Here is a 27,512-nt window from a genome sequence, read left to right as displayed (position 1 = left end):
ACTGCCATGAGCTACAGATTGGCTGATGGTTGAAGAATGAATATTTGCTTTCCATTTTTCTAATGACACACTTCAGAACTGGTGCGGATAATTTCCTTTTTTTTTTTTTTTTTATTGGTCACACGTCCTGATCCAGCAATGTGTTTTAGTTCTTTTTAAACTTGGATGAGATTTGGAAATAAATAAAAGCATATGCTTCAACACTGTTCTCAAGCATAAGTTCTTTCTCATGTCCAGGTCATAACTTGAAAAAAAAGCAATTATTTCTAGAATAACGTCAGGCTATTCAGTATTCCCATGTGCGTTCAGCTGAGGTGCCTCATGGTACATACGCAAAACTTAGATCTTATGTGGCACAAGTCATGCAGAAAATGATAGCCGAACTCTCAGATTCATGACATCTGACCCTCAGCCCTGTGTTTTGGCCACGATCCCATCCCCTGCCATTGAAACTGTGGTGTGCATCAGGTGTGAAGTATAAATCAGTGTTGGTTAACCATGCTGGTGATTTAAGCCATGAAGTTGCTAGAAAAGCAGAAACAGAGAAGTGCACGGATGGGAGCAATTTATAAGTACTTAATTACAGAGTGTCTGAAGAAGGCTGGGTGCTTTCTAGAGTACAGATCAAGTGTTTTCTCCTCTGCTAGGATTAGGCCACTTTGGCTACTTATACCGCATCCCTTTAAGACGTGCTAGTGCTTTGACTCTTCCCATTCCCCAAAGGGCTGTAATTAAGAAGCTACTGCCTCCAGAGAGTGCAATTATATCTCTGGAACCCAATAACAAGCCCTTAGTCTGAAACATCCCCTACTCTTATGTTAGCATTCTTCTGGTACGTTGTCATGCTTTGGCAAATTGCAGATGGTATTTTGTCCTCCAGACAATTTACTGAAAGTGAAGAATCTTAGAGAGGGGATCAAAATGAAGACACGAAGTAGGCAAAAGCAAAATAACTTTCCAGGTATGCGTGATAAGTGTTTTTTAAATAAAAGATTATATGTCTGAGGTTTTTTTTGAGTTTGCCAGAAATGCACAATGATAGACTCCCAAGGACCATAAGTTTGGGGGTTGCTGTTGATTTATATTTTTTTAACCCCCTCTTGAAAAACAGTGATTCTAAATAAAAGTTGGTGGAAGAAACTGTATCCAAAGAGTCACAGTCTCTATGCTGATGACAAAAATAAAGTTCCAAGATTTAGAACCTCTGAAATCCCCTTGTATAGACTAACCAAGCATTCTGTTAATGTCAATCCCACTTTTAAGCTTCTGTGAAGGCAAAATTGGCTTTGTAAAAAATTTATGTGCAAGACAGTAATATGGCCTGCTTGAAAACTTTTTTAGCAGTAATCTTGACTATCTCACCTCACCAATGTTACTGTCACATCTGACAAATAATTATATTCCTCTTGTTTTAGGCATTCCAGCAATAGAAATAAAACAATTCCTAGGCGCTCTCTTCCAACGCAGTCACAAAAATTTGAGCTAAACCTTCCTTGTTGCCATGCACGCCTTCGTTCCGTGCTCAGAGTGGGCATAGAGATCGTTTTCTTCCCTCCCTCACTGCACCAGCCTTTAGGCTTTAAAATCTGCTTCCTCTCTGCTTTCCTTGTTAGACTAAAGAACTTAATTTCTTTGATACATCTTCTTAGGCCACATATCCTATCTCTTTGTATATTTTCCTTGCAATTATCTGGGTACTTTTTGGTACGTCACTGCCTCTTTCAAAGCGCTGAGCTGAGCAGCAGATTTTTTTTTTTTTTTATGTTTTGTTGCATCCCTGTTTCATGTATCACAGTATAATATTTTCTTTCCTTCTTCGTTTCTTCTTCAGTAGCATGGCATTTCTGACTTATGTGCAGCTTAGGATCCCTTAGGTCCCTCTCTGCAGAGTTCCTCATAGCCCTGCTTTATGCAGGCAATTATTCCTACCTAAATGTAGAGCTTTGAAATTCACTGAGGACAATGGCTATCTCTGTTACATGGGCTATTTCTCCACAAACACTTTTCATTGAGGGTCTAGCTGTCAGGTATAGATGACAACTCAGAATGCATTTACCAGAGAAAAGCAACTGCCTGTGCTTGGACTGTCAGTCTGGTAGAGGACTTGAAGCTCAGTTAGGAAATACTGGCACTGTGGACCTTCAAATAAGTTTTGGTGTTTTTTTTTTTTAAAAAAAAAAAGTGAGAATATTCTAAGGAAAATAGGAAGTATATAATTTTAAAAGCCAAGTTTGTTGCCTAATATCTTTAATCAGTAACGTTTTGCAGTTCTGCAAGTCACGGCGCTTTTCAAATAAGTACCCTAGTTCCACACTAAGGATTAATGGCAATAGCTTGAGAAAGAAAACAGTAAGTAAACTATGCAAAATAATTAAGAAAACACAATAATGAAACTCTGTTTAGTAGATGATTGTGAATTAGCGTTACATTTGTTGCCTTATATTTATTAGCTAGAAACTATGTAATACAATCTTCACTGTTTTATGTTACAAAATTACTGTTGTAATCACCACTGCTATTTGCCAGCATCTTAGTGAGGCTGGTGTTACATTTAAATTATTAAATTACCTATAAGAACTAACCTGAAAACATGTAGAAGTACTACAGTTTTTTGGCAGCTATTTTGGGCAAGGAAGAGTGATATTCTATTTTACTCTTTCTTCAAAATATGTTCACATCATAGAATCATAGAATGATTTGGATTTGAAGGCACCATGAAGGTCATCCAGTCCAACCACCCTGCAGTGAGCAGGGAACATATCCTGAATATTATTTATTAAAAGTGCTGGGAGCAAGATATGGAAATAATAGCATTATCTGGATTGCAGACAACTGCCTTCCAAATGTAACACTAACTTTGAAGATAAACTGTAAACACTTTTTTTTGGTATCTCTTTGGTTCTGTTAACTGTAGTGTTGGTTTATTGTTGTGTTTGAGATAAATGGATGACCTGTCATTGCAAACAGAGCTTTTTAGTTCTGAGTGTGTACATTTCTGAATAAAACAGGGAGTCCTGCTGTATTTATACTAGTAGCCTGGCTATTCCTTAGTTAACTAAAAATGCCTGTCAAACTGGCATCTGTATTCCTATACACGTGATAGAACACAGTATATTTATTGTGTATCCTGTTGGTTTTCATGGTGCTTTCTATTTCTTACACAATATTTCTTTCAGTGTTAATAATATCTCTATTTAACTTGAATGCCCCTTGGATTAAAAGAATTTGGATTTGTGTAACAGAAGGTAAAAAAATCTAATTTAGACAAATATTTTACAGTGTTGTTGAATATACTGAAAAACCATCCTACACTTAAAATAACAAATGCTTGTGTAAGACAAATCATTGCTCTCCTGTCATAATGCAATATGTTGTATGACATTATTGAATCTCCAGGTTTGTTAGTGAAGAATGAAAAGAAAAAGAGAATTTATATTTCTTACTTTAGAGATGAATGTAATTATTGCGCAGTTAATTCTGGTGATGATGCCTAAAACTATCCACATATTTTCCACTGTAAGTTGTGATTTTTGAATTCTCGTAGCTTTGTGGAAAAAAAAGAATTGTCACACTGATTTTGTGCCTCAGGATGAATTGTGGGATGAACTGAAATGGCTAGGCTGTTTCAGAGAAGCAGCTTAATGAAAAATGTATGATTTTGCCATTATTAAAATCTTTACAGCAGTTTGACTGTGAAAAAATTCAAAACTTTGGGAGAAGAGAGATGAGAAATGACAGTGAGGGGGAAAGACTCATAGTTATCCCACTATACAGGACCCATCCTCCTGGGAAAGCATTCCAAGCAGACTAGTGTGAAGGGAGAAATTGGCGAAGAGGAGACAGGTTGGAAGTGGCTGGTTGTTAGTGCTTACTCTCCAAAGCTGGAAAACCATCCCTGCACTCACTGTCTCTACATTTTTCTCCTACTGGCCAGCTGTAATACCCACTAACAAAATGGGTACCCATCTGGGCTCATTTTGGTTGAGGTAGAGTTTAATTTCTACGTAGCAGCAAGTATGGGACTATGTTTTGTATCTGTGATGGAAACAGAGGTCATAATGCAGGGATATTTTAGTGACTGCTGAGCAGTGATTACACAGAGTCAAAGCCTTTTCTGCTTCTCACAGCACCCCACTAGCGAGTGGGTTGGTGATGCACAAGAAGCTGGGAAGAGACATAGCCAGGGATCCCATCTGATGAAAGGGATATTCCAGACCATATGATGTTATGCCCAGCATATAAAGCTGAGGGAAGAAGTAAAAAGGGAGTGGGACAGGTTTGGAATGACAGTGTTTATCTTCTGTTATGCATGATGGAGCCCTGCTTTCCTGGAGACGGCTGAACACATGCTTGCTGGGGGTAGTGAATTAATATTTTGCTTTGTTTTTTGTTTGGTTTTTTTTTTTTTTTTTTTTTTATATGTATGCATGGCTTTTGCTTTACCTAGTAAACTGTTTTTATCTCAACCTACACATTTTCTCATTTTTACTCTTCCAAGTAAAGTACTCTTCTCATTTTTCTCTTCCCCAGCCTATTAGGCTGGAGTGAGCAAGTGACTGGGTGGTGCTTAGTTGCTGGCTGGGGTTGAACCACAACACCATCTTCTGCTAGTGGCAGGCACAGAGATTGTCAACTTGAAGTGCTTTCTTCTGACCTGCTAACTTGGTGAAAGAAGCTGGAGGTAACTATTCAAAAGTATTAAACCCGTGTATCAAGATAACGATATATGATGGGTGTTCCAGGGGACCTGTTTTGTGTTGTTTTCAAAATGAAGAAGATTCTGCAAAATAACAATATTGACAGAAAACAGCAGGTATAAGTTGCTTGTACAACGGTAAGATGGTGCTCAGGATGTAAGTCAGAATTTAATAGAGAAGGGAATAGTTGTGTGCCAGACTTCTGCCTGTTTTGTTACAGAATCAAAGTGTATGTAATGAAAGAGAAAAAAAACCAAACCAAACACTTCAAGGTTAGACATTTGCCTCTGGTCCTAAAAATGAGCTTTTACTCTCTTTCTGTCCTAACAATGTTTATGAACTCTCTGAAGTCAGTTAAGAAAAGCTGTTCTCCCTCTGTGGTTTTCAGTGCTTGACTTGTGAGAGCCCATATCTGATTTGCAGAAGTGATAAGCGGCTTTGCAAAGCTGACTTCCAGAAGGTCCATTCTCTAAGTAAAAATGAAGCACTGTGCATTGCTAAACCCTCTGGCAACTAAGGCTACACTCTTCTTAAGCTGGGATGCTGCATTTAGTAAATACTAGAGAGTTTCTTCTTTTTGTCTTCAACTCTGCAAGACCATGGAAAGTTGGGACAGAAGTCCTTACTTGATTTTGGAAGAGTTCTACAGTGAGAAACATTGCTGAAAAGACTGTGAGGAAGCAATTCCAACATGCAAGGGAAGAAATTATTAATTGCAAAGAAAAAAACCCAGATCTATCTTTTCAGTGGGCGTGATCTCTTTGACCAACAAGTGTAGCAGGGTTCTATGGGAAAAATAACAAAGCATGGTTCAATGAAAGAGTATGACAAATCCACCATGCAAAGAAAGGATCTAAAAGCAAGTTGTATGACATTTCTAAGTTTTTTATTTTCTAACTTTTCATTGTTTGTAAGTGAGCAATATATTGATATTTGACTAGAAGCATGAAGTGAGATTCTGCAGAGGGAAAATCAGAAGGGCTAAAGCCCAACTCGAACTTCAATTGGCCAGTTCTGTGAAAGATAATAAAAAATGTTTCTACGAATATATTAACAACAAAAGAGGGGCCAAGAAGAATCTCCGTCCTTTAATGGAAGCAGGAGGAACAATAGAAACAAAGGATAAGGTTAAGGCTGAGGTACTTTAATGCCTTCTTTGCATCAGTCTTTAACAGTAAGGTAAGATGTTCTCTGGGTACTCAGCCTCCTGAGCCAGAAGACAAGGAGGGAGAGCAGAACAAAGCTCCAATTATCCACGAGGAAATTCCCAAGTCTATGGGGCCAGATGGGATCCATCCTAAGGTACTAAGGGATCTGGTGGAGGTACTCACCAAACCTCTTTCCATCATCTACCAGCAGTCCTGGCTGACTGGGGAAGTTCCACTTGACTGGAGACTGGCAGATGTGTTGACCATTTACAAGGGAGAATCCAGGGAACTACAGGTCTGTCAGTCTGACCTCGGTGCTGGGGAAGATCATGGAGTGGGTCATCCTGAGCGTGTAAAGTCATCTTGTGTGAGTATCACATAGCACGTGCAAGACAACTGGGTGATCAGGCCCAGTCAACATGGGTTTATGAAAGGCAGGTCCTGTCAAACTAACCTGATCGCCTTCTATGACAAGGTTACCCACTTAACTGACAAAGAAAAGGCTGTGGGTATAATGTACCTGGACTTCAGTAAAGCCTTTGACACTATTTCTCATATTCTGCTTGAGAAACTGTCTGCCACTGCCCTGGACAGTCATACCCTCTGCTGGGTTAAAAAATGTCTGGATGGCCAGACCCAAAGAGTAGTGGTCAACAGAGTTAAGTCAAGTTGAAGGACGGTCACAAGAGGTATCCCCAGGGCTCAGTGCTCGGTCCAGTTCTGTTCAATATATTTATCAGTGATTTGGATGAGGGGATTGAATGCATCCTTAGTAAGTTCACGGATGACACTAAGCTGGGAGGAAGCGTTGATCTACCAGAGGGCAGGGAGACTCTACAGAGGGATCTGGACAGGCTGGGTCGATGGGCTGAGGCCAACAATATGGCGTTCAACAAGGCGAAGTGCTGAGTCCTGCACTTGGGACACAACAACCTTGTGCAGCACTACAGGCTTGGAGAAGAGTGGCTGGAAAGCTGCCTGGCTGAGAAGGACCTACAAGTGTTGGTTGACGGCTGAATATGAGCCAGCAGAGTGCTCAGGTGGCCAAGAAGGCCAATGGCATCTTGACCTGTATCAGAAACAGAGTGGCTAGTTGGACCAGGGAAGTGATTGTGGCCCTTGTACTTGGCATTGGTGAGGCTGCATCTAGAATCCTGTGTTCAGTTTTGGGCTCCTCAGTACAAGAAAGACATTGAGGTCCTGGAGCGTGTCCAGAGAAGGGCAACAAAGCTGGTGAAAGGGCTGGAGAAAATTCTTATGAGAAGCGGCTGAGGGAACTGGGGCTGTTTAGCCTAGAGGCTGAAGGGAGTCCTTATCACTGTGTACAACTCCCTGACAGGAGGTTGTAGTGAGGTGGGTGTTGGTCTCTTTTTCCAAGTGATAGGCTATAGGATGGGAGGGAATGGCCTCAAACTGAGCCAGAGGAGGTTCAGGTTAGACATTAGGAAAAATTTCTTCACCGAAACGGTTCTCAGGCACTGACGGAGGCTGCCCAGGGAAGTGGTTGAGTCACCATTCCTGGAGATGTTTAAAAGATGGGTAGAGGAAGTGCTTAGGGATATGGTTTAGTAGTGGACAGGTACAGTTCGATTCGATGATCTCAAATGTCTTTTCCAATCTAGCAATTCTATGATTCTATTATTTATTGACAGAGTGTTTATCGGGTGGTTTTCAGTACACAAGGTCTTTTTTATACACTGTTCATATACTTTTACGTATACATGTCAAAAGAGTACTTACCTTCCTAAAGCAGCCTAAAAATGTTGCTTGTTTAACAAATGGCTTTTTACAATGTGATCATTTTTTTATGTAGAGCAACAAAATCCAATTATGCAAGAAGTTACCATGCTAAGATTAGGAGGACTGTGATTCAGAAGAAGTATTTTCAGTTTCAATGTATTTCCTTTGGAATCTGCACTTTGAGTGTTTACAGCTGTTTATTTTACATTTCTAGGCAACAGAAACCTACTTTACTCAATGTCAGAGAACAAATTAAGTCATCCTTCAGTGTGTCACTTTTAGTATGGAGAGCATTCTGAAGATATTTTGAATAACTTTGCATCTAGACATATCCGTCTGATAATTCGTCTGAAGTCCTTGAATAGTATTTCTTAGTTATACTTATTAAATAGAATTTATGGTTTAGATTGCTATTTTACTGAATGTAAAATATGTTTCTTAAAAGTACCTTTTTCTTATCATTTACCTGTATAAATATTAATATCCCATTTTATGACATTATTGTTGTCTTATTCAGGATCCAGGAAAGAAGCAGTTTGATTGAGAAAGGACATCTATTATTCTTATATAACTGGCAGGCTAGTATTTTTAAATAATATTGAAACATTTTTAAATAATATTGAAAATTATCTGAGATATGCAACTGCCTTTTTTAATGCTCTCTTTCCAACAGACTTGATAAACTGCTGTTTGACTTTGTCACTACTAGCTATCAGATGCAGAGGAGAGGACTTTAAGCATTACATCTCTAGTGCCTTTCCTAAATTCTGATCCGAATGTTCAATGTATAAAAGCAGCCTCTGTAGCTCTCCTGTTTGTAGGTGACAAAATAAAAGTGTTGGGAAATTGTGAACTGCTATGAGTCATGAAGCCTCTCCTGGCATGGTTTTGTCAATCTCTCTTCCCCCTTTCCCTTTTTGAGGATATGCTTGCCTTGCACTGTGACTATCTTGTCTTTTTGCCTCCTATTTTACTTCAGGGCTCTGATCCTCTAGTTATCAACACTGTACATGTACTAAAATTGCTTCCCTTCCAGAACAAGCCAAATTCTAACAGGGCAAACTCAAATACCAAAGCCTAGAGGGTTTTATTCCTGAACCTGCTGCAAACCAGTAATAATGATACAAGGCAGCACCCTGCCTGTTCCCTTCCTGCTCTTGCAGCCTTTATACCTTCAAATTCTTATGCCCTCATGCCATAGCACAGTTGTGTAATACAAATATCACGGTATAAAAACACTACTCTCGTATGCTAGGACATGAATTTTCATGTTCTTAGTTTTTACCTGAAAAAACATGTGATAAGAGTAATATCCACAAAGGCTACTAGCCCAGGGCAAAATATCAGAGTGGCCATTATTTAGGCTCAAGCTAAAGACTGCTTTTGCCCTGTGTCATGCCTTCAGTATTGCCCACTACAAAAATTCACAAAGAAACTGACCCTACACTTGCCAAGTCTGACACCGTTCACAGTGATGTCAGTGGTCAAGTAGGAAGGACCACTGTTCATGCAAGGACTTGATGGGAAGCACACAGGAGATCTGTCTGTGGCTCAAACTTGGACAGCTTCTTGTCTTCAGCTTTCATGCTGACCTTGAAACTATGAGTAAAACGAGTTGCCATGATGAACTGTGCCATCCTGCAACATCATCTCATTCCAGCTATTGCCTGTAAACAATTGTCACTATAGCTACCATGTCTGTTCCCAGCTCAGCCAAATAAAGAGGTGATAAGAAGTAAGGGGCAGAAAAGTGTCCCAAGTTTACACCTATAGAAAAGTAGTATGAATCAAGTGCAGGTAGCACTTCCCTCAGGAATCTTCCCAGAATTCAACATTTTCCCTGAACTTCAGGAACACCTTGGCCGTGCAGCAATTTTCCATGGATTTCTTTTCACAAATGTTATTGGCAAATTATTTGTTTGCTCCAGAGGATGCAAGGTCTGAGCAGCATGCATACAAGACCATCTACAGCTGGCTTGGTGGTGAGATTTCTTTCGCTGGTGTGCTGCACGGACATAATTTCTGTGTAACTTCAGGTGACCATTCTATAATCGTAATTCTTAAGATTAAATTCTAGGTGTCTATCATTCTGTGTGGCAAATGCTTTGTACCTCTGCTAGGAATATCTTAAACTGGAATGGGAATTCTTGCTTTCCCTTAAGTAGCCTCCATGTTAAATTGCACATCAGGCTCTGCTGGCAATTTTTAACTGAGGCTCTACTCTTCCTACCCTTTTGTCTTCTTACATGCTGCTAAACATCACCTTTGCCATCCCTGCTCTTACACTCTTACAGGTGTGTTTGGTTTTGTTAAGTAGTGATCCACAGGGCAAGCTAGGTCAAAACTGTCACTGGTGCAAATGAAAACCAGGATTTCAGTTAAAGGATGAGATTAACTTTGTGACACTGTTCTTTAAAAAGCAATACTATTTTTAAGTAATAAAAAAAAATCACCTCTGTATCTGTAAGAAGTAAGAAAATAATTACTAAAAAGATATTAATAAGAGCACTTCTGAAATGTGCATGCATTTGGACTGAGATGTTTAAAGTGTGTTTCAAATTTATCTTAATTATGGCTCTAAACTTGTAAGATGATGAAAAATAGTATTTCTCTTTAATAGGAGTGGGCGGTGTTATCTATTAGCATAAGTTTTAAGCCACAGAGTAACATTTAAAGTCTATTTATAAGTGAAAAACTAACACGCAGATGAGTGAATATAGGTCAGAGAGAGGAATTAAAGAGAATGTGAATAATAACACCTCTGGCTACACCAGGGCTTGTAAGACACCACTGCTACTGCAGAAAGAGGATCAGAACAATAACCTAGTGTCTAAGTAAATTGTGGATTCTTGCAGCATAATAGAATATCAAACATTATGACTGTACTTTACAGCACTGTGGACTCCCTGAGAAGCTTTGTGCTTCATCCCGGAGGCAGACATCGTGTACTACTAATTCAAATAGTTACCACTTATCCTTGATAATGCTTTCAAGGCATACCTCTCTGAACTGTAAAAAACCCTATCTGGTCAAGAGCAATTTTAATACACAGATGCTGGCTCTTAAATCACCATAGATTGTTTCCATAAACTACAATTTAGCTGTCAAGGTTTAGTTCAGAAATACATCTGAGATACTTCTAGAACAGACTGTATAGTATGGGGTGTTGGACAAGTGGGCTATGTGACATGGCAGGGGCTTAAGAATTTCTGCACTGACAAAATTGTCTCCCCAGCAGTGAAAAGGGGCAGGACTGCTTAAAAAAAAGCTACCAAAGCCCAAAGCATCCACCTTACATATAAGGCACACGATAATAAGTTCGCGGATAGCACTAAGCTGGGAAGAAGTGTTGATCTGCCTGAGGGCAGGGAGGTTCTTACAGAGGGATCTGGACAGGCTGTGTCGATGGGCTGAGGCCAACAATATGGCGTTCAACAAGGCAAAGTGCTGAGTCCTGCACTTGGGACACAACAATTCCGTGCAGTGCTACGGACTTGGGGACGAGCGGCTGGAAAGCTGCCTGGCTGAGAAGGACCTACAAGTGTTGGTTGACAGCTGACAGAATATGAGCCAGCAGGGTGCTCAGGTGGCCAAGAAGGCCAATGGCATCTTGGCTTGTATCAGAAACAGCGTGGCCAGCAGGTCCAGGGAAGTGATTGTGCCCCTTGCACTTGGCACTGGTGAGGCCACACCTCGAATACGTTCAGTTTTGGGCCCCCCGCTACAAGGAAGACACTGAGGTCCTGGAGCGTGTCCAGAGAAGGGCAACAAAGCTGGTGAAGGGGCTGGAGAACAAGTCTTACAAAGAGTAGCTAAGGGAACTGGGGTGGTTTAGCCTGGAGAAGAGGAGGCTGAGGGGAGACCTTATCACTGTGTACAGCTACCTGAGAGGAGGCTGTAGAGAGGTGGGTCTTGGTCTCTTTTCCCAAGTGACAGGCAATAGGATGAGAGGGAATGGCCTCAAGTTGCACCGGGGGGGGTTCAGGTTAGACATTAGAAAAAATTTCTTCACTGAAAGAAATGGTTCTCGGGCACTGGCAGAGGCTGCCCAGGGAGGTGGTTGAGTCCCCGTCCCTGGAGGTGTTCAAAAGATAGGTAGATGAAGTGCTTAGGGATATGGTTTAGCAGTGGACAGGTACAGTTGGACTTGATAATCTCAAAGATCTTTTCCAACCAAGTGATTCTATCGTTCTGATAGATTCACACTGTTTTCATCACCATCAGCTATATCATGTAGCTGATTTTTTATCCTATCAACCTGCATATGGCAGTCTTAAAAATCCCAGGAAAAGAACACATTTTGTGGCACTTCCTATACACTTTTCTGCTATTATATGAAGATCATTACATTCCCTGGAAATACAGAGCAGGTTTAATCTGACATAGTATGGTTTTTTTTCCTGTTTAAGCAAGCTGTCTAGCAGGCAACAGGAGGTAAAGAGAACATTTAGTTTTAAATTGTAGTGATTCAATGTAATATTTGTATAAATATGCATAGAATCATACAATCATTTGCAGTGGAAAAGACCTTTAAGATCATCAATTCCAACCGTAAACCTAACACTGCCAATTTCATCACTAAACCATGTCCCTATGCACCACATCTACACGGCTCTTAAATACCTCTAGGGATGGTGACTCAACCACTTCCTTGGGAGGCCTCTTCCAATTCCTGACAAACCTTATAGTGAAGAGATTCTTCCTAATATTAAATTTAAACCTCCCCTGGTACATACACATGTAAATACATTTAATATAATTTTTTTAGAAAAGCAAAACCACTAGAGCTGACAAATATCAATTTTAAATGAAATTGGGAAATAGTGAAGCCTATTAGCTTGACATCATGCATGGACCTAAACTAATATAAAGTATGAAATGCATCTGCTACAAATCTTGTGTTAAAACTAATTAGTGTTAACTGTACTATCTCTGCATATAACAAGGAGGGTGCATTATCTGTTTCAGTAATGCAAAGCTAATTTTAGCTGTCAAAATGTTGGAGTCAAAGATCTATAAAAGAATGAGTGAATGATTTCCCCGAGTGAAATCTGAATGGATGCTTTCATTTGTTTCTGTTCCATTACTTCTGAAAAATTGTTTTGAAGCAAATAACAAATTCATGTAAGTGCTGATCTTCAGATTGGGCCCTAGACATTCTAAAAGCTTTCTTAAGAAAGCTCTTTTTTGTTATTTTTAAAATATAACTAAATGGGGGTAATTTTTTTCAGTGTTAAAATGCCTGTGTAAAGGTAGTTTTCAAAATTAAAGCCACCTTATGTAAAATCTGTATGGTTGTGACAGACCTGTTTAAAATTTAAAAAATATATTTCATATATTATTTTTAGGGCTGTAACCGTATTGGCTGTTCCCAGATGTTTATCACAGGGGAGGGGAATCCTGAGCTTAAGTAGACTTTATTAATTTTAATTTCTACTACTAAAGTGATTATTTGAAGGTAAATAATTTAATTTAGAACTGTTTAGAGATGAAATGTGCAAGAAAAATCCTCTCTAGTTTTTCCAGCCAAATAAAATGCATATTCAGTTTATTAGGCTCTAAGTAACAAATTCACCCTTTAGCTATGCAAGATAAATAACACAACAATTCCACTGGAAGTAGTAGACATACCTGTCAACATGTTTTTAGTAACAAAGTACATGTCCTGTTACAGAATTCATGAGACACTACCTATGAAGTTATTAAAGCTCCAGCACTCATTGTCACAGGATGATGAAGCAGCCAACAGCAAAATCAGATTGAAAACAAGTGGTGCTGAATTTGAGATCCAATGCTGTTACTGAACATGATGATTCTATGTGGAACCTCCATCTCAGGAACATTTAAGCCATTTCGAGTAAGACTGCCCTGATGAGACCGTGTTTAGAGGCTGTCACAAACACACTGGTCTGACCAAGTGCCAGCAGTTTTATATGTCTCGCTGAATGGAACCACATAGTGACATGGAAGACCTTATTTCTATTGGTTAATAGTTGTGAAATGTAAAAGACTTAACATGAACAATGTTTTGTTCAGTGTCTTGAGATCCTTGTATTCAGACTGGAAAGCATTTGCCAGATGGTTAGTTGACTCAGAGAATGCTTCTAAGCCCTGGAGGACCAGAATGAAAAGCTTTCTTCTCTCTTATTGATTTGTTCTACAACAAACAAATGCTGCAGCTTTGGATGGTGAAAGACTGGATTCAACAGCATTGTCTTAATTATGGAAATGAAAAGCATAGTTGCATTTTAGAACTGAAAAGTATCCCCTGCAAGTGGTAATCACCTAACTTTGACAAAAGTGGCAGCTTCCCTTTAAGCGATGGTTTCTGTGCTCTGGTTAGGCAGACGCCTCAATCATTTCCATCCATCATCATTTGTTTCACTTGCTTTAAGGTTTGCCTTTTTATACTTGAGAACAAGCGAGTGCTCTGCTGTACAAGAGCTCATACCACATGGTTGTATAAAAGCTGTCACTTAACAGGAGTCATTTTGTGTGTGCACCTCAAGAGTGAATAACCGAATGAGAGATACAATTCAGCAAGTTAGTCCAGTCCTTCAAAGTATGGAAACGCTCTAGTTAGCTTGATTTCCTTAGGTTTTCTTCTATATGCTTTGGGTTTTTATAGTTAGATCCTAAGATAACCTCTCAAAGATGGAGACTTCCCTATTTTCCACAAAATTATGACTTTTCTTTCTGTAGGATAAACTGCTAAACTTTGCCACTGGTTCTTTCTACCACTAAAATGTCTAAGACAACTTGAGAAAGAACTTCACCTTTCCTATGCATCCCACGTACCTCTGGTCAGCCTGTTATTGTAATTGGAAAAATCCTTTGAAACTACTATGGTGGAAGGACGGGGGAAAGCTGGAAGAGCTAAAAACCAGGTATCACTCTGGGAACTGAAATCCTACTATGTTGCTCAGGGATCTGAAGAGTCGCAAAAAAGAGGAACCTTTCAAACAGAGATAGGGATTTTGCATGTGCTATTTGAATCATGTTTATCATACCTGTAACCACTGACATTGTCTGGTACTGCAGTTTAGTACAAATGCAGGCTGAAATCATAGCTTGCTGTCAGCAAAGAGGGCTGTGCTGGCCCATTTGCTTTTCACTGATGTGAGGCTGTTCATAATTGTGCTGTTTTCAAAGGGTTTGATGCCACACTATTTAACAAGTTTCAAGTTATTATGTATGACCCGAGGACAGCTGAGTACACGAATGTATCCATGCTAAGTAAAGGATAAAACAGTTGCTTGTGGAAATATTTCCAGGGATGCAAGTTTACAGGATGCATTTGATGAAAGGCAGATGCAAACTATTAATTTCTTACAAATGAGGACTTCAATTGCTTGGCATAACTTCAGGGTCTGAAGGACTTCAGTTAAAACGTTACAATTAGTTTAGCTAAGCAGCACTCCAACAATTTTCAAAACCAATTTTTCCCAGGCCTTCATTTTGCCTGTTTGTCCTGAAGCTCTTTACCAAAAGGGCTATTTACAACTGTATGTTTGTTCAGCAGAAGATAGATTTCTAGATTCAACTACAATAACACAATTATGAACAAATAACCACTTTAGAATAATTCTATGTGATGTTAGTGGATTGACCTTCACATTCATGTTTTTGTACCTCAGATACACTTATGGCTTATGCAGTGCAGCAATTAACTAAGCTAACCGGTTACAATCATTGAGTTACAGGGGCATGCTGGAGGTCCAATCTTATACACCACATGCAGCTGTAGCCTCCAAGTAACAGAAGTGTTTTATCATTCAGAAACATAGATTGCAGGTGTCAAACATTGGGACTTTTCTTGTGTGTCTGAAAAGCAGCAAGGGAGAAAGACAAGAACAAAGTCCAGGAACAGGGACATCTCTGTGCTTGTGAGTAAGAAGTGAACTGTCAAGTCTTGCCCTTTCTTATGGGTCAGTTCAAAATCTATTTTTCTGAGCAGTATTCTGGCATCTAGCAATTAACATTGTTGCCAGATGGTCAGTTTCTGTTATTTTAAGTATCTGAATCCACTATTCTAAAATCCAGCTATTTTAAGTAGCTGAATCCACACCACGTTTCTCAGTTGCTTCCTTATTTTATATAATGGATCAGTGCAATAACTGCTAATTACTAAACTCTAGAAATAATTCTATGGAGACAGTGACTCGAATGACTGAAGACATAAAGTTCAAATATGGGTTTAATGTCTCCTCCTGTACAAATGTAGCATTTTTGTACTTTACAGCTGTCTTTGTAAGACAGAACGACAAAATGTAAACTACTTAGTGATGCAATTTGTCTTAATAATATTAATTCTATTTCAAGTAGGCAATTCTGATTTTTTTTTCATCCTGCTGCTTGTGTTTTAGATATAGATAAAGAGATAATGTGTCTGTATGTCCAGCTCAGCAGTATGTGTATTTGTAATTTTAATACAGGTCCTTGTCTAAAGTGAAGGAAATACTATACATATTCATAAATAACCTCACAGAACTGGACATTTCTTTGCCTGTTCAAGTAAATAGCAAGTACCTTTTTGATCTTAATGATTACAGAATTAAATCTGCATTTCCAGATTGGTGCAGGGATAGGTAGAGATCTGAGACTACCTGAAATTTTCCATTCCAAAGCCCTTTTTTTCAAAGACGTTTTCTCCACTGTTTTCTACTCTTTAAGCTAGCCTTAACCAACTGGTTGATGTTTTTGGTCCGCTTTGGGTTATTTTTTTTTTAAGAGTAGCAAAAGAAGGAAAAAATATTTTCAGGAAATATATGTTAGAAAATTTTCCAGGAGCCATTTTTCTAGAGGCAGACATAAAAATTTAAGTCATTTTACCAATGAAAAATGTCTATGAATATTTTTCTCTACCGAGAAATTCTAGTAGACTTTTATGATCTTGGCATTTGACATGGGATAACCTTGTTGGTGAAATACATGGCCTTGGCATCTTTGCGAAAGCTCAGCTAAATTAGTTACTGAAAAAAATCCCCACAATGTTTACAGGCTCAATACAGACAGGTTTTTTTGACAACTAAACTCTGCAAAGAATACCAGTGTTACGTTCCATTTTTCTCACAGGAGAAATGTGAGGCAGTGTATTTTTATCCTGTTTTCAGGCTGTCGGCAGACTCTTAGGTGCTCCATCATCTCTAGCATGTCAGCAGTGTGACTCTGAAGTATCCTCCTGCTTTGTCAAACAAATCTTTATCAACAGATTAATCTTTGCAAGCTGCTCTAGATTACAGCCATGGCAAGAAATCCTGTATTTTAAATAAGTACTATTTTCAATAGGCTGCCCTGCATTTTTCTTCTGTAGAGACACTGACCTGTCTTTCCAGGTACCTGGAAGATCCTAGGGGAGAAATTTCTAGTGATAGGCTCAATTAAAAGCAAACATACTCTTTCAGGACAACACTTACATGTAGGCTTTGATTTTTATGGGTTATAGCCTTTAGATGTCATGAGAAATAGGGCTTATAACAACAGAGACCTTTTACAAACACTGCAGCAAGGACTCTCAAAGCAAAAAACAGCTGTCTCCCAGAACCCATAGAAATTACTACTTACCGAAGTAAACAAAGCAAAGTTTACAATTTTTTTCTTGAACAGACTATGTTACCTGTTCCCTTGCACTGGGGAGATTGCAAAAGAAATTTGCATATATTGCTTTACTTTACGAATTTAGACTTTTTTTCTTTATCTTTTTCTTTTTCTTTGCTATGGTTTTGATAAGCCACTCTTCTTCCTGACATTACTCACTGCTGCGAAGTGAGAAAGTTTCATGCACTCGGTGTATATAGAGGGAAATGAAACTCTCTGGTTTTCTAAATTTTCCAGCTACTGTTGGTGGAATTCACCTCACCTGCTTTTAAGTGTCTTCCTAAGGTAAAGGTAACACGCTTTTATCTATGCTAGACAGGCACTGTAAGCACTCTGTATGGGCAGAGGAATGAAGTATATACTTGGGTGAGACTGTGCTGACCTATTTAGATGAGATGACTTGCACCCTATGAGTGGCTGTTTCTCTCCATTACTGCAGAAGGAAGCCTGGAGTGATTGGCTCAGGTACAGATATCTATCTTTGGTCAGATGAATCCTACCCTATATTTGCACATACTGAGTGTTTAATTTTTGATTGAGAAAAATAAGGGACGTATGACAATTTTCCGCTGGGAAACCCGTGTTATTGAGATAGCCAGCAGGCATAGATTCTAATACAGCATTGCCCCGATGTTTAGTATCCTAAGAATCCAGCATTGGAGACATTTAGGAAAGGGAAAGAAAAGTCTCTTCTCTGAAGTAAATTGCAGTACAACAGAAAAAAAAGTCTTTATTACTCTATCTTAGATCTTGAATAGAATCCCAAATTAGAGTGCTTTATCTGCTGAGCCTTTCTAAAGTGAATCTGCTGAGCTTTGCTGTACCAACTTTATCTGCAATAGCAAAGCATGTTCAAACTAAACATGCTTAGGTGATGACAATACTGTATTCAGAACAGGACACAAACATATGAAATGAGTAATATTTACTATCATTTTTAAAACAGATTTAAAAAATCTGAACAATTTTTATCCCAATTATCATATATGTATATGTTTTACTAAAACAGCAGTAACTTGCCTTCCTTTCACTCAAGTGTAACTGACCCTAACCCTATTCATTTGTAGCTAAAATTGTCCTCCCCAGACTACACTGACTTCAGTAGAATTACAACTTTCATGACTTCAGCTGATAGAGTCTACTGCAGTTGTAACCTAAAGAAGCAACATATTTCTTGCAATATATGATAAAAGACACACTTGGCAAAGGTCAGCTTTTCAGATGCCTTGTGAAAATGTCATTAAGTACAATCTGATAGGTTCTTTTCTTCTGCCTCAGCCCCCGTACCAATTGTCTGGAATTTCTGATTGAAGCGCAGCATCTCAGTGGCTTTGTTAACTTCAACTTAGAAGGTTATAGTATAATTAAAATAACCCCAAAATCAAATTTAACAGGTAGGAATTTTGATAAAACTCTTTGAATGAACTCTATTGTATGAAAGTAAAACAATTTTTAAATTATCAGTCCTTCTGAATGTAGCTTTTCAGATTTCAGTGAATGTCAGGGAAAGTCCTAAATATTTGAACAAAAACTGATGCTCAGGCTATTTTGTATTAATGGGAGCAAATACTATGCAAAAATGAAACCCTTCTGCAAGCAAGGCCTATCTGCTTTTCAGTTTTCAATATCTAAATCCTAACTTTTGTCTATTGTGGTGACTCCTTGTTAAACCGGCAAAAGACTAGGCCAGTGCATATGTCATAAAGAGTGCAGGTACAGAGATCAGAGAAAAGAAAAGGTGGCTAAAAAGTTGGAGGGGACTCTGGTTCAGTGCTGAGGTAAATGTATATCAGCCAGCATTGTTGCTGTTTAAAGACTCCAAATATTGTTTTAGTTGAGCTATCTACAAATAGGGAAATGCTAATATTTATTTGGTGACTTTCTGCACGAACATCTATGTAGCTAGTATTCTGTTGAGACTACTATAAAACAAAGATGGCCAGCAGGCAAGTAACAGTGGTTAAATACAAAATCAATTAAAAAAAATCCCTCTGAACATTAGATACGCATTGGTTGTACAGCAAGAAGACAAGCTTATGTCTCTGTCTTGCTGGAGGTGTTTGTACAGGGAAGCAAAGTACTTCATGACCTTGATGTTTCGGACCATACTTGTTCCCTTTACCCAGGCAGCAACATGTGAGCTTGATACATTTGCACTTCAAATTTGCATTATATGACACTTTGGGAATGATGAAGGTACCAGAGAGTCATCTTTCATATTTTAGACATTTCTGTGAACCCAAATGATCTTCTGGCTTCATAAGCATTCAGGACGCATTACTGTGGAACTCAGCCTTACAGAGACCTCTGCAAACTGTGTGACATCAAAAAGGTCTCTGGATCAAGGTGGCTGCCAGGAGACCGAGCAGTAATGAACACATCAGGTCTGAAGAAAGAGCTAAATGTTGAGTTACATGGAGCCCTGCAAGGGTTAAACTCTGTGGCACACGATCATCTGAGGTACAGATAAACTCATATAATGTAATTTTGTTGGTCAGCACCAGCCTGCATAATGCTCTAACCACTATAAGGTAAACTTCAATATTTTCACTAAACTAAAGCCAGCTGTGTTATATTGAGATGTGACCCCCCCACGCCCCCCCCCCCCCCCAGCAAGATGCAAAACTAAAAGTAAAAACAAAGATAATGTGGACAACTTAGTGCCTGATGTGTGTCCCAGTGAAGGCATTATTTATCATGTGTTCTAATGAACCACCCTTAGCCTAAGTGATACTGAGTACCCTCTAAGTTCACAAAGAAAAAAAAGTTTGGAGTACATTCAAAGAGAAATAGATGGTGAATACTAATGTGGATTACAAAAGAGGAAGTGGCATAATATAAGCCTAACTAATGTTGAAAGTTGTGAGTGTTTAATGCATTACAGAAAAGATGCAAGAATAGTTTGTCCTTCTGGAATATTGCTGTCTAAGGACAGAGACTTAACAAGCTAACTGTGGTCCACTGAACTAGCTTCAGACCCGACCTTACTGAAGTACAAGAAATTGATGAATGGTCTACAAATATGTTCGTAATTTAAATGAAAAATGCTGATAAGTACTTTTCTTCTTTGCACCTAAGCTCTACTCAAAGTCTTCCATTAAAATGTATAATTGAGTATCTAGACAGTTGCATTTTGATTTGCATCTATTGCCAAAACAATATATCTTTCAGAGAAGCCTTCCATGCATTACTTTTAATAATGTTTTAAATTAAAGGACTACTTCCATCAGAATAATGAAGCAAGACAGCCAAGAAAATAACTGTGCCTGAGCACAGAAATTCATTAAAGTAAGAAAAATCCATGAAACAGTGATGATAACGAGAAAAGGACTGAGCCTCAAAGTCAACAATACTGAAAACGGAGATGGCGTTTAGGGCTTATGGCATGGAAGGGGCTGTCTTCTCTTTTCAGAGATGTGTCTCTTCTTTTAAATTCTGAGAAATCCAAGAAAATTTTGGCAACTCAATTACTTTTATATTTTACTAGCACAAAAACTGGGTCTGATAGTGCTATAAGGAATAACCTTTTATTTTACTTACATAGCTATTAATATTAATGATTTCTCTTCTTCCAATACTAAACCCCATACAATTATTTAATAACAACAAACACCACCACTCAAAGAAGGCAATTTAATGTAATCAAGATACTCTGTTTTCTAATTTCCGTCCTGCTCTCTATTTAAGTTGCAGATAAGGTATGTTGCCTGTATTTCTCTTAGAAATAAGTTGTCATTATAAAGCCTTTTTTTAGAAAGAAATATTTGAAAAGGTGCTCTTTTCCTCATTAATATATTTTTACCTTTGCCAGTATAAAAGGAACTCGTATAGTGAGCGCTAATGAGGCACACATTTGCCTCTCAATTGCATTTCCTTTTCCTCCTCTGCTTATGTTACTCTTCTTCAGCAAGACAGCCCAATATTAAACAAAAAGTGGCACTAACATAACAGTAGTACTGTCTGATACTTCTATGAATCCCCGCCTGTCTGCTGAGCTGTGCTGCTGCTCTTGTCAGGAATACAGAGAGGGCTTACAGCAGAACTGACACTCTGCATACGTCCAGCCAGAGATAAGTTTTATAACTCTGACAGGTGACTCCATTGACTCCTGTGATTCTGCAAAGACAAAAGGTTCTGCCTGGGATATTGCAACCCTTTGCTGTCGGAGCACAGATGGTAGAGTGCTTCATATGACACAAAGTGTTAGAAAATGTTCAATGCACTAACGTGTGCTGTCAGGACCTTTTTCTTTATGCTGCCAGTCTGTTATTGGCTTTGGAAACTAGCATAAAGCCAGCAACCCATTTACATCATAAAAAGAAAAAAAACCCTGTTTATACTTCCATTTTTTTCCCATGAGGTAATTTCTCTCCATAATGTCACCTCAGTTATTATAGTAGAATTAATGAATAGTCAAAATTACGGTAAGAAAGTAGGTTTTTAAAATGGTAAGAGAAGGGCAATGAGAAGCTTTCAAAGCAAACATTCCCCACAACTGAATATGCTGAACTTCCCAGATACGGTGTAAAACTCCTGCTTTTCTGTATTACAGGCACAGCTTTGCTGAGAAGCACGGACTCTCTACCCGCAGTTGGCTCAGCCACTGATAACTTTCATAACTGAATCCAGTGTGGATCAGAGCATACACTTCATGCAGTCTAGCACGCAACTCACAGGCTGTTAGAGACAAAGAGCATCATCTACCTTGCTATTTTTCTGAAGACTTGCCTTGCTCGTGAGTCTTGCTACAGATATACCACACATTTCTTCTGAGTTACCATGCATCCTTTAGTCCCCTTTTTAAAAGCTAAATTAGACAGCAAGGGGGAGACATCACAGATCAGAAAAGCTCCCATTCAGCACACACTTCCAGCGCCTGGTTCGTTCATCCTTTAATTTGGCAGCTGGAGGAATTCCTGGCCGAGGTAAAATCCAAATTAGAAGTGCAAGTTTGGTTCTGTCTTTCTGTATGTGTTCTTCAAGGCAGCAGATAAGGCTTGTAAAAGTTGAAACTGTATTCTGACCTATTTTTTTTTGCTAAAATCTCTTTCTTTAAGATTACCATCAATCAATTAGATTATTTTGGTCAGTTTTACGGTTAACAAGTGACTCTTTTTAATTGTTCTGGTATTTCAAGCAGGAATCTTGGGTTTGCATCTCTCAGCACAAGAATTTCAAAGAGCATCTTGCTGGATCTTTCATACACCAAGTGTGTGGACACAGTCCTGAAATCCTAGGACTCTGAACTTGTGCATATATAAGCAAGGGCAAGGAGTGCTGAACATGTGAAAACATCAGCCTGGAGAGTCTGTTTATTTTTCTAGCCAAAAAAAAAGTAATGAAATTAAATACTACAGGAAGCATGTCTTCAAATGTTGAACAGTGCTGCATTTCTCTACTCCCATGTGCAATTTTCAGGTCTGCTTATGAGCAATCATACTTCATCTGCATTTGCGCAGGCAATTGACGGCGGAAGATTTTAATTTGCTTCTTGTTACTTTATTATTTGGATGTCTCAATTTATATGATACAAGTCCTGATACAAGTTTTATGCTTCTGTTTTTAAGGTTTTTCTGTATTCAAGCCAGTTTTAAGTGCTTTATGAAAAGTTATCATTAAGCTGTTGTATTTGAATCGCTGTGGGAAACAAGGATTTGGGGATTTCATCTTTGTGGTTATTAAAAAACTACACTTACTTGTTATGGGAAAAGTCACTTTGCAAAACTGCACATGGCAACACCAGAAATAAAATCAAGCATATAGTGGCATGAAATAGCCACAGGCCAACATAAAAGCAAGAAAAATCTTCTCATAAAAGATCTCTTTGATGAGCTAACATCAAAATATTTTAGGTTCAGCTAGGCAGATGGAAATTTGGTTGGGCAAAGTAATGAGTGCTGCTGTTCTTTTAATCTCCAAAATGTCTTACAAAGGTTAAGTCTTTAAAATATATCTGTGAAATGAAGCGTTATATTGCTACCACTGTTTTTTTCCCCTCAGTTGAAGTGGATGTTGAGTGTTTAAATGTCCAAGGCTGCAGAGAAGGTCAGTCAGATCTAGAACTGCAGATTAAGTTTCTCCTGCAGTGCCTGAACTTTATAGACTGTGCTGGATGTTCTTTTATTAAGTTGTCCCTCTATCATTCACTGCCTTTCTTTTCTCAAACTGATTGTCATTTTTGACACCTTTTCCCTGGCAGGTCTGCAGCTTTTCATTGCACTCTGTCTACTCAAATTGCCGATTAAGCCTGCTATAACCCTGTATGTCAACCCTCATGTGCCTAAGTTTGCCTCCTCTACTAGTCTAGGCTTTTTAGAGTGCAGGGGCTTTTCTCTCCTCCTGCACTACTATACAGAGAGGTCAGTCTTGCAGAGCTCAGCAAATCTCTCTGTTCAATGTGCTTTGCAGAACCCTTATGGAAGACCCAACTAAATTAATTAGATTATCTTTAAATTAGGTATACCACCCACAAATGCACATGTAGAGTCTCTGTGTATGAGGATAAAAAACAACTCACCATTTCCAGTGTTTGGAATAGCCTTGGAAAAGCTGCCTCTGTGCCAGGAAGCCTGGGGATTGGACTGGCAGTAGGAATTAAATCACCCTTAACAACACTGCAAATTGGCAAAAACCTGCAAGAAAGCAAAAAGTCATCAGTATAGACTCTGAGTGACAATGAAAGATCTCTACTTCAGGGGAAGGAAAAAAATCATTCAGAAGGTCTAACCTGTAATTTTCAGGATCTGTTCAGCTAACTGGGCATGATTCTTTAAAAGCTTACAGGCCAGTGTCAGGAACACCCCAGAGAATTTGCCTAAGAACACATAATGTCTAAAATTCCTTATAATGGGCTAATGACCAGCAAAAACCTTGCAGGGTATGACTGTCCAGAAATTGGTTCCACTTGAAGAGTTCAAGAAATCAAAAAAACTGGCCTGGACGTCTCTGAAGATAAATGGTCAATAAAAGGAAAAGGAAGAGAAAGCCTTTGCTGTTTAGCAAAGCCATAGTTGTAGTGTATCTCATGCTATTAACACTTGAGTGCATTTGTGAGGTGCTAATGGTCAACTCCTGGTGACTGCACAGGCAGCCCAGGGCACTTGGCCTTTTGCAGCATCACCTCACGCTATTAAGCTTAGGACATAAATGTGCCAGAGTATACGCTTTTTGAACTGCAAAGCATTGATTTCGCCCCTATACTCATCACTGGTGAAGCCGTACTCCAATATTGTGTTCAGTTTTGGGCCCCTCACTACAAGAAAGACATTGAGGTCCTGGAGCGTGTCCAGAGAAGGGCAACAAAGCTGGTGAAGGGGCTGGAGAACAAGTCTTACAAAGAGTAGCTGAGGGAACTGGGGTTGTTTAGCCTAGTGAAGAGGAGGCTGAGGGGAGACCTTATCACTGTCTACAGCTACCTGAGAGGAGGCTGTAGAGAGGTGGGTCTTGGTCTCTTCACCCAAGTGACAGGCGATAGGACAAGAGCGAATGGCCTCAAGTTGTGACACAGGAGATTCAGACTGGGCATTAGGAAAAAATTCTTCACTGAAAGGGTTCTCAGGCACTGACATAGGCCGCCCGGAGAGGTGGTTGTGTCATCATCTCTGGAGATATTTAAAAGACAGGTAGATGAAGTGTTCAGGTATATGGTTTAGTAGTGGACAGGTATAGTTGGATTCAATGATCTCAAAGGTCTTTTCCAACCTAGTGATTCTATGATTGTTTCTTGCTTTATCAAAATTTGCAAACTGCCTACAAACTTGTGAAGACCTCCTCTGGATGGGAAGGGAGGACGAATGCGGGAGTCCTTGTCAATGAAATAGTGATATGGATGTAGCTTTTTACTTCCCATCATTTTCAGCTTAATTAAAATGTAAGTAACCCTGGACCTAGAGGTTCAGCCCAGGAACCAAACAGAAATATCCAAGGAGAATTCTGCATAGCCATCAGATCAAATTCATATGGAATTATGCTTTTTTTTAGCTTTCTAAGAACACGTGAAAGAAAAAAAAAATTAACGTTCAATCAGTAGCTGAGGCTGGTTTTAGAACAGTAAGTCCTCTAAACTGAAAGCAGAGAGGAAGACATTATGGAACTGCAGAAATAAGGACTTTTGGAACCACTGATAAGTAATTTATGGCGAGGGTAATTTTTATTATGGCAGAACATCCTCAGGCAAAGGGAAAAATCATGAAATTGCCTGAAATCCTGCAAACTGTTTTGAGTAATAAAAAAAGCCAAGCTTTTAAGCAATGAACAGGGTTGGTTTGTACATATCAGGCCTTAATATTTCTAAACATAAACAAACCTGCTTTTACCTAGTATAAATTAATGTCACATCTGCTCAAGATTGCAGTAATCTCAGTTTATGTGTGGCAGCAACTACCTTTAGGAAGGTAGCTCAGCAGAAGTAATACTGGACCTGCCTCCATTTCTGAAGCATTTTTATTGCTTCCAACATTTCTCAAGCCTTACAGCTCTCCCACTTCAAGTCTGAATGTTTACTACACCATTTTGAAGTCTGCCAGTAATGAAAAAGCAGACCTGTAAATTCGAGCCCTCCTTTTCTAGCAAAGACGTCAATACTATGAAGGGTTTGGTTTTGTGAAAAACAATGGAAAAAGTCTTGTGAAATGTGTGGATTGTGAAGGCAAGCTTTTTTGTGTCTAAAAATATCCGCAATAATTCCATGACAAGACTAAAAGTTACTTTCTTACTGTGTGGAGGATGCTAAATAAGACTTTTTAAATAGTATCTTGTGCTAAGATAATTGTGAGGGGAAAAAACAGCTTTAGATGAACCTGACAGCTGTTTTAAAAGTTCAGCTGGCAGAACCATTTGCTATAGTGCAGAAGACCAATGTTCAGAATTACACACAAAATTTTGTCTTCTCAAAAGCCAGCAGGAACTGGAGGTGGCATAAAGCAAATGACAGCCTCACTGCAAAGGCAAACAGAAATCAGTCTATGATCTTGAGATGAGTTTATTTCCTGTACAAAAAGCGCAAGGAGTTAGAAGTAGACAATTCTCACAATGTCTTGATGTCCATAGTTGGACGGGAATGCTCTTTCTCTTTAAATTTACAGAGACTGCGTTGGATATGCCAGACAATGATGGATTAGTACAGTCCTATAAATCCCAAACACATATGTAGTGAAGCTTTTAAAAAATAACTTGCAGAACGGCCTTGCAGGACAAGAAAAAAGTCCACAATAATGACAGCACTCTGACAGTGCAATAAAGAGGAATTGTAGGGGTTGACAATGACTGGAGGGCAAACGCATCAAATAGGAAGGAAGAACCTATGCTTAAATGTCAAAAAATCCCTGGCACAAATGAAATAAAAAGAAATATGCTCAAAATGTGTTTACTCAGTATAGGTATAACAACAAGAAAAAGATAATTTAGCTGAGCACAACAAATATTTCTGAGCTTGAAGCTGAGGATGCATCTGTGCAAAAATAAATTATTCCTTTTAAATATTCATTGCCATGAAGTTATTATAAAAGAAACCTTTGCCATCTAATGGTGAAGAATGTGGCAGCAAAAATTAAAATGAACAGTAAGTGAAGGGTTAAACATGTGGGATAGTCTTCTTTATGAGTAATTTTTGTTGACAATTTTTAAGCTACCATTTGATTCTAGAAACAAAACTGATCATTATCATTACTTCCGTTATTACCTAAAGAGGATAATGTCTACTCACAAGTATGACTACTTCAGTATAAAATTAATTTTGCATGCATAAATTTCATCCTTAAGCAAGATTTCCATTCCACAAAGGAACACATTGAAAGCCCGGTTGTTTTTCTTAAGATATTGAGGTCCAAGCAAACCTTCCTGTGCAGTCTGTCCACTTTTTATTTTTAATTCTTCCTTCCTTGTTATTGAATGCTTTTGTAAAAAAGGATTTTTGTTCGGATTTTTTCTTCCCTTGATATTTCCTATATGAAGCTACAATTCCCTGATAGCTTGTATGAAGAGGATTAGAACATGTCATCACTAATTGCAGATAAGGATTTAAGGCAGAGATGGGCAGGAGAAGCAGAAAGATGAGATTGCCCATTCTGTCTGGATTCAGACTGCATGGACATTTTGTGTCTACCTCCGTGGCTCCAGAAAGTTAGCCTGGCTTCCACATCTGTCCTAATCTTATAGGAAGGGAAAACTGATTTTTGTTGAACATGATGAAAGACTAACTTTTCTGCTGAAAGATCTTTGTTGTACATTGTTCCTAAAGATCCATTTCTACCATGAGGACTATGCAAAGTTAGCTTGTTCATGAAAGCACAAGAGAAGGAGCAGTCTCAGAGAGGAATCACTTCTGAACTCC

At 38.8% G+C, this 27,512-nt stretch overlaps 1 protein-coding gene across 3 annotated transcripts in view; it reads right to left on the bottom strand.

Moving 5' to 3' along the window:
* HTR1F (5-hydroxytryptamine receptor 1F) overlaps positions 1-27,512 on the bottom strand; it is a 126,884-nt gene that overhangs the window by 53,963 nt on the left and 45,409 nt on the right. For all 3 annotated transcript variants that reach the window (XM_054062895.1, XM_054062890.1, XM_054062881.1), the window contains exon 2: positions 23,700-23,814. The gene's annotated coding sequence lies outside the window, so the exon portion shown is untranslated. The remainder of the gene's footprint in view (positions 1-23,699; positions 23,815-27,512) is intronic.

The sequence above is a fragment of the Cuculus canorus genome, chromosome 1, assembly GCF_017976375.1.
Source record: "Cuculus canorus isolate bCucCan1 chromosome 1, bCucCan1.pri, whole genome shotgun sequence".
NCBI lineage: Eukaryota > Metazoa > Chordata > Aves > Cuculiformes > Cuculidae > Cuculus > Cuculus canorus.
Note: the sequence above shows the minus strand (reverse complement) of the source record. Positions and strands in the feature narration are given on the sequence as shown.